The sequence below is a fragment of the Schistocerca gregaria genome, chromosome 9 (genome assembly GCF_023897955.1).
Source record: "Schistocerca gregaria isolate iqSchGreg1 chromosome 9, iqSchGreg1.2, whole genome shotgun sequence".
In the NCBI taxonomy this organism is placed as follows: Eukaryota; Metazoa; Arthropoda; class Insecta; order Orthoptera; family Acrididae; genus Schistocerca; species Schistocerca gregaria.
This window is the reverse complement of record NC_064928.1, coordinates 58,347-65,545: the sequence shown is the minus strand read 5'-3', so window position 1 is coordinate 65,545 and position 7,199 is coordinate 58,347. Positions and strand designations below refer to the sequence as shown.

Here is a 7,199-nt window from a genome sequence, read left to right as displayed (position 1 = left end):
TTCAGGTTTCGTGCATTCTGTATCGAATCGTAGTTGGCCAAAATGAAAGTGGCACGTATAACGTCGAAAATAGAATTCGGACACCGCTCTGAGTAAGACCAACGTGTTGTCCACCCTCTAGACTTCAATGAGGTTAAGCCGCGATACCTAAGACAGATCTGCACTCGATGACACCCCGATAACAGCCGGTCCCCACACTTACATCTTGCTCTCCTTACGTCAGTATACATCATATCAGTCTGTGACGCTGGCTTTGCAACATCTTGCGTGCCTTTAGGTTCGCCGCGACCAACACTTACCATGCACTGACCACAAAAAATGGAGGCACCGCGGCTTGAACCCTGGACCTTTCACATGCCAAGCAAACGCTCTACCAACTGAGCTACGCCCCATGCACGAGCAAACTGCGCTATTCCCCATTCTTTGCGACTCAGATGCGCACGGACACGATGGTTGGTTGGTTTGTAGCGGTGAAGGGAGCAGAGTACAAAGGCGCGGACCCGTTCATATACACAAAAGTTCCAAGTAGTTTCGATGCTCTGGTATTACAAATGCAAATTCCCTCTGTTTTTAACGTCTTAAATTGAAAGAGCCGTCACAAATTGCTCCGTTTTCACTCCTTGTCGACAATTATACAGCACCTGAGGTAACAAACACATCTCGAGCCCCATTGTGCACTACATTATTTATGCCAACTCAGTGCCTCGCTCTTTACTACTGTGTACCAATCTTGTCGTCCAACTGCAAAACACTGGGCCACAACAAGTTTCCGCGTCTCCATTCCACTGCGCATACTACGAAACGCTCCCCAAACTTGGCACTCACCCTCGCAGCCGACTTTTCCGACTTTCCACGACGCTCACGCTAGTGACAGCATTATTTATAGTTCGACGTCGCGCCAAAGCGAATGAGCACAATTCGCCTACGGCTTAGGCCGCCCTCTTAGTGTGGCTGCTCGGTGTCTGCAGGCAGCGAGGGTCTGCAAGCTTCCTGTGTTCGCACCTATGTCACCTGTGCTTGCTTGTCAGAGACAGACTATCGCAAAACATACAACTCACTCCATGAATTGATTGCTACGGCATCTGTTATCAGCAGTCACAACTAACAACACCAGTAGCAGCTGACTGCACGCAAAGAGTAGGAATGTGCAGTGGGATTTACGTGAACTCGGCGCAAGCTTGTATCTTCCTAGACACATCTGCTGGCTGTGAATTATTCCACTTGCATATCAAGGTGCGCATGTAGGTCTGTTAAAAATTCTGGAGGCACTGGGTATTGATCCCAGTACCTCTCGCATACTAAGCGAGCGCTCTACCATCTGTGCTACGCACCATGCACGAGCAAACTGCGCTATTCCCCATTCTTTGCGACTCAGATGCGCACGGACACGATGGTTGGTTGGTTTGTAGCGGTGAAGGGAGCAGAGTACAAAGGCGCGGACCCGTTCATATACACAAAAGTTCCAAGTAGTTTCGATGCTCTGGTATTACAAATGCAAATTCCGTCTGTTTTTAACGTCTTAAATTGAAAGAGCCGTCACAAATTGCTCCGTTTTCACTCCTTGTCGACAATTATACAGCACCTGAGGTAACAAACACATCTAGAGCCCCATTGTGCACTACATTATTTATGCCAACTCAGTGCCTCGCTCTTTACTACTGTGTACCAATCTTGTCGCCCAACTGCAAAACACTGGGCCACAACAAGTTTCCGCGTCTCCATTGCACTGCGCATACTACGAAACGCTCCCCAAACTTGGCACTCACCCTCGCAGCCGACTTCTCCGACTTTCCACGACGCTCACGCAACGCTCACGCTAGTGACAGCATTATTTATAGTTCGACGTTGCGCCAAAGCGAATGAGCACAATTCGCCTACGGCTTAGGCCGCCCTCCTAGTGTGGCTGCTTGGTGTCTGCAGGCAGCGAGGGTCTGCAAGCTTCCTGTGTTCGCACCTATGTCACCTGTGCTTGCTTGTCAGAGACAGACTATCGCAAAACATACAACTCACTCCATGAATTGATTGCTACGGCATCTGTTATCAGCAGTCACAACTAGCAACACCAGTAGCAGCTGACTGCACGCAAAGAATAGGAATGTGCAGTGGGATTTACGTGAACTCGGCGCAAGGCAGATCTTTCCGACATAGGCTTGAGAATCTTACGGGAACACTTGTACTGTTTCTAAATTAAGTGTAGGCGTGGGAGGAGGGCGCTTCCTGCGCACTAATAACAGCACGCTTGTCAATTGTGGATGCTAATCATTCGCTTGTATCTTCCTAGACACATCTGCTGGTTGTGAATTATTCCACTTGCATATCAAGGTGCGCATGTAGGTGTGTTAAAAATTCTGGAGGCGCTGGGTATTGATCCCAGTACCTCTCGCATACTAAGCGAGCGCTCTACCATCTGAGCTACGCCCGCCCCCCCGAAGACTAATGGTGTTACATACAGCCATATAGACGACACAGACCCTTGCACTCCCATTATTCAGCAGACAAACACTACTCTCTATGTATCCGTTAGGGTGTCTTTCAGGTTTCGTGCATTCTGTATCGAATCGTAGTTGGCCAAAATGAAAGTGGCACGTATAACGTCGAAAATAGAATTCGGACACCGCTCTGAGTAAGACCAACGTGTTGTCCACCCTCTAGACTTCAATGAGGTTAAGCCGCGATACCTAAGACAGATCTGCACTCGATGACACCCCGATAACAGCCGGTCCCCACACTTACATCTTGCTCTCCTTACGTCAGTATACATCATATCAGTCTGTGACGCTGGCTTTGCAACATCTTGCGTGCCTTTAGGTTCGCCGCGACCAACACTTACCATGCACTGACCACAAAAAATGGAGGCACCGCGGCTTGAACCCTGGACCTTTCACATGCCAAGCGAAAGCTCTACCAACTGAGCTACGCCCCATGCACGAGCAAACTGCGCTATTCCCCATTCTTTGCGACTCAGATGCGCACGGACACGATGGTTGGTTGGTTTGTAGCGGTGAAGGGAGCAGAGTACAAAGGCGCGGACCCGTTCATATACACAAAAGTTCCAAGTAGTTTCGATGCTCTGGTATTACAAATGCAAATTCCGTCTGTTTTTAACGTCTTAAATTGAAAGAGCCGTCACAAATTGCTCCGTTTTCACTCCTTGTCGACAATTATACAGCACCTGAGGTAACAAACACATCTCGAGCCCCATTGTGCACTACATTATTTATGCCAACTCAGTGCCTCGCTCTTTACTACTGTGTACCAATCTTGTCGTCCAACTGCAAAACACTGGGCCACAACAAGTTTCCGCGTCTCCATTGCACTGCGCATACTACGAAACGCTCCCCAAACTTGGCACTCACCCTCGCAGCCGACTTCTCCGACTTTCCACGACGCTCACGCAACGCTCACGCTAGTGACAGCATTATTTATAGTTCGACGTCGCGCCAAAGCGAATGAGCACAATTCGCCTACGGCTTAGGCCGCCCTCCTAGTGTGGCTGCTTGGTGTCTGCAGGCAGCGAGGGTCTGCAAGCTTCCTGTGTTCGCACCTATGTCACCTGTGCTTGCTTGTCAGAGACAGACTATCGCAAAACATACAACTCACTCCATGAATTGATTGCTACGGCATCTGTTATCAGCAGTCACAACTAGCAACACCAGTAGCAGCTGACTGCACGCAAAGAATAGGAATGTGGAGTGGGATTTACGTGAACTCGGCGCAAGCTTGTATCTTCCTAGACACATCTGCTGGCTGTGAATTATTCCACTTGCATATCAAGGTGCGCATGTAGGTGTGTTAAAAATTCTGGAGGCACTGGGTATTGATCCCAGAACCTCTCGCATACTAAGCGAGCGCTCTACCATCTGAGCTACGCCCGCCCCCCCCGAAAACTGATGGTGCTACATACAGCCATATAGACGACACAGACCCTTGCACTCCCATTATTCAGCAGACAAACACTACTCTCTATGTATCCGTTAGGGTGCTTTCAGGTTTCGTGTATTCTGTATCGAATCGTAGTTGGCCACAATGAAAGTGGCACGTATAACGTCGAAAATAGAATTCGGACACCGCTCTGAGTAAGACCAACGTGTTGTCCACCCTCTAGACTTCAATGAGGTTAAGCCGCGATACCTAAGACAGAACTGCACTCGATTACACCTCGATAACAGCCGGTCCCCACACTTACATCTTGCTCTCCTTACGTCAGTATACATCGTATTAGTCTGTGACGCTGGCTTTGCAACATCTTGCGTGCCTTAAGTTCGCCGCGACCAACACTTACCATGCACTGACCACAAAAAATGGAGGCGCCGCGGCTTGAACCCTGGACCTTTCACATGCCAAGCGAACGCTCTACCAACTAAACTACGCCCCATGCACGAGCAAATTTCGCTATTCCCCATTCTTTGCGACTCAGATGCGCACGGACACGATGGTTGGTTGGTTTGTAGCGGTGAAGGGAGCAGAGTACAAAGGCGCGGACCCGTTCATATACACAAAAGTTCCAAGTAGTTTCGATGCTCTGGTATTACAAATGCAAATTCCGTCTGTTTTTAACGTCTTAAATTGAAAGAGCCGTCACAAATTGCTCCGTTTTCACTCCTTGTCGACAATTATACAGCACCTGAGGTAACAAACACATCTCGACCCCTATTGTGCACTACATTATTTATGCCAACTCAGTGCCTCGCTCTTTACTACTGTGTACCAATCTTGTCGTCCAACTGCAAAACACTGGGCCACAACAAGTTTCCGCGTCTCCATTGCACTGCGCATACTACGAAACGCTCCCCAAACTTGGCACTCACCCTCGCAGCCGACTTTTCCGTCTTTCCACGACGCTCACGCAACGCTCACGCTAGTGACAGCATTATTTATAGTTCGACGTCGCGCCAAAGCGAGTGAGCACAATTCGCCTACGGCTTAGGCCGCCCTCCTAGTGTGGCTGCTTGGTGTCTGCAGGCAGCGAGGGTCTGCAAGCTTCCTGTGTTCGCACCTATGTCACCTGTGCTTGCTTGTCAGAGACAGACTATCGCAAAACATACAACTCACTCCATGAATTGATTGCTACGGCATCTGTTATCAGCAGTCACAACTAGCAACACCAGTAGCAGCTGACTGCACGCAAAGAATAGGAATGTGCAGTGGGATTTACGTGAACTCGGCGCAAGGCAGATCTTTCCGACATAGGCTTGAGAATCTTACGGGAACACTTGTACTGTTTCTAAATTAAGTGTAGGCGTGGGAGGAGGGTGCTTCCTGCGCACTAATAACAGCACGCTTGTCAATTGTGGATGCTAATCATTCGCTTGTATCTTCCTAGACACATCTGCTGGTTGTGAATTATTCCACTTGCATATCAAGGTGCGCATGTAGGTGTGTTAAAAATTCTGGAGGCGCTGGGTATTGATCCCAGTACCTCTCGCATACTAAGCGAGCGCTCTACCATCTGAGCTACGCCCGCCCCCCCGAAGACTAATGGTGCTACATACAGCCATATAGACGACACAGACCCTTGCACTCCCATTATTTAGCAGACAAACACTACTCTCTATGTATCCGTTAGGGTGTCTTTCAGGTTTCGTGCATTCTGTATCGAATCGTAGTTGGCCAAAATGAAAGTGGCACGTATAACGTCGAAAATAGAATTCGGACACCGCTCTGAGTAAGACCAACGTGTTGTACACCCTCTAGACTTCAATGAGGTTATGCCGCGATACCTAAGACAGATCTGCACTCGATGACACCCCGATAACAGCCGGTCCCCACACTTACATCTTGCTCTCCTTACGTCAGTATACATCATATCAGTCTGTGACGCTGGCTTTGCAACATCTTGCGTGCCTTTAGGTTTGCCGCAACCAACACTTACCATGCACTGACCACAAAAAATGGAGGCACCGCGGCTTGAACCCTGGACCTTTCACATGCCAAGCGAACGCTCTAGCAACTGAGCTACGCCCCATGCACGAGCAAATTTCGCTATTCCCCATTCTTTGCGACTCAGATGCGCACGGACACGATGGTTGGTTGGTTTGTAGCGGTGAAGGGAGCAGAGTACAAAGGCGCGGACCCGTTCATATACACAAAAGTTCCAAGTAGTTTCGATGCTCTGGTATTACAAATGCAAATTCCGTCTGTTTTTAACGTCTTAAAATGAAAGAGCCGTCACAAATTGCTCCGTTTTCACTCCTTGTCGACAATTATACAGCACCTGAGGTAACAAACACATCTCGACCCCTATTGTGCACTACATTATTTATGCCAACTCAGTGCCTCGCTCTTTACTACTGTGTACCAATCTTTCGTCCAACTGCAAAACACTGGGCCACAACAAGTTTCCGCGTCTCCATTGCACTGCGCATACTACGAAACGCTCCCCAAACTTGGCACTCACCCTCGCAGCCGACTTTTCCGTCTTTCCACGACGCTCACGCTAGTGACAGCATTATTTATAGTTCGACGTCGCGCCAAAGCGAATGAGCACAATTCGCCTACGGCTTAGGCCGCCCTCCTAGTGTGGCTGCTTGGTGTCTGCAGGCAGCGAGGGTCTGCAAGCTTCCTGTGTTCGCACCTATGTCACCTGTGCTTGCTTGTCAGAGACAGACTATCGCAAAACATACAACTCACTCCATGAATTGATTGCTACGGCATCTGTTATCAGCAGTCACAACTAGCAACACCAGTAGCAGCTGACTGCACGCAAAGAATAGGAATGTGCAGTGGGATTTACGTGAACTCGGCGCAAGGCAGATCTTTCCGACATAGGCTTGAGAATCTTACGGGAACACTTGTACTGTTTCTAAATTAAGTGTAGGCGTGGGAGGAGGGTGCTTCCTGCGCACTAATAACAGCACGCTTGTCAATTGTGGATGCTAATCATTCGCTTGTATCTTCCTAGACACATCTGCTGGTTGTGAATTATTCCACTTGCATATCAAGGTGCGCATGTAGGTCTGTTAAAAATTCTGGAGGCGCTGGGTATTGATCCCAGTACCTCTCGCATACTAAGCGAGCGCTCTACCATCTGAGCTACGCCCGCCCCCCCGAAGACTAATGGTGCTACATACAGCCATATAGACGACACAGACCCTTGCACTCCCATTATTCAGCAGACAAACACTACTCTCTATGTATCCGTTAGGGTGTCTTTCAGGTTTCGTGCATTCTGTGTCGAATCGTAGTTGGCCAAAATGAAA

At 48.9% G+C, this 7,199-nt stretch overlaps 1 non-coding gene across 1 annotated transcript; it reads right to left on the bottom strand.

Annotated features, from left to right (window-relative positions):
- Positions 1-3,802: 3,802 nt before the first annotated feature.
- Positions 3,803-3,876, bottom strand: Trnat-agu (transfer RNA threonine (anticodon AGU)). Its single transcript has one exon. It is a non-coding gene; the product is annotated as a tRNA-Thr (tRNA).
- Positions 3,877-7,199: the final 3,323 nt, after the last annotated feature.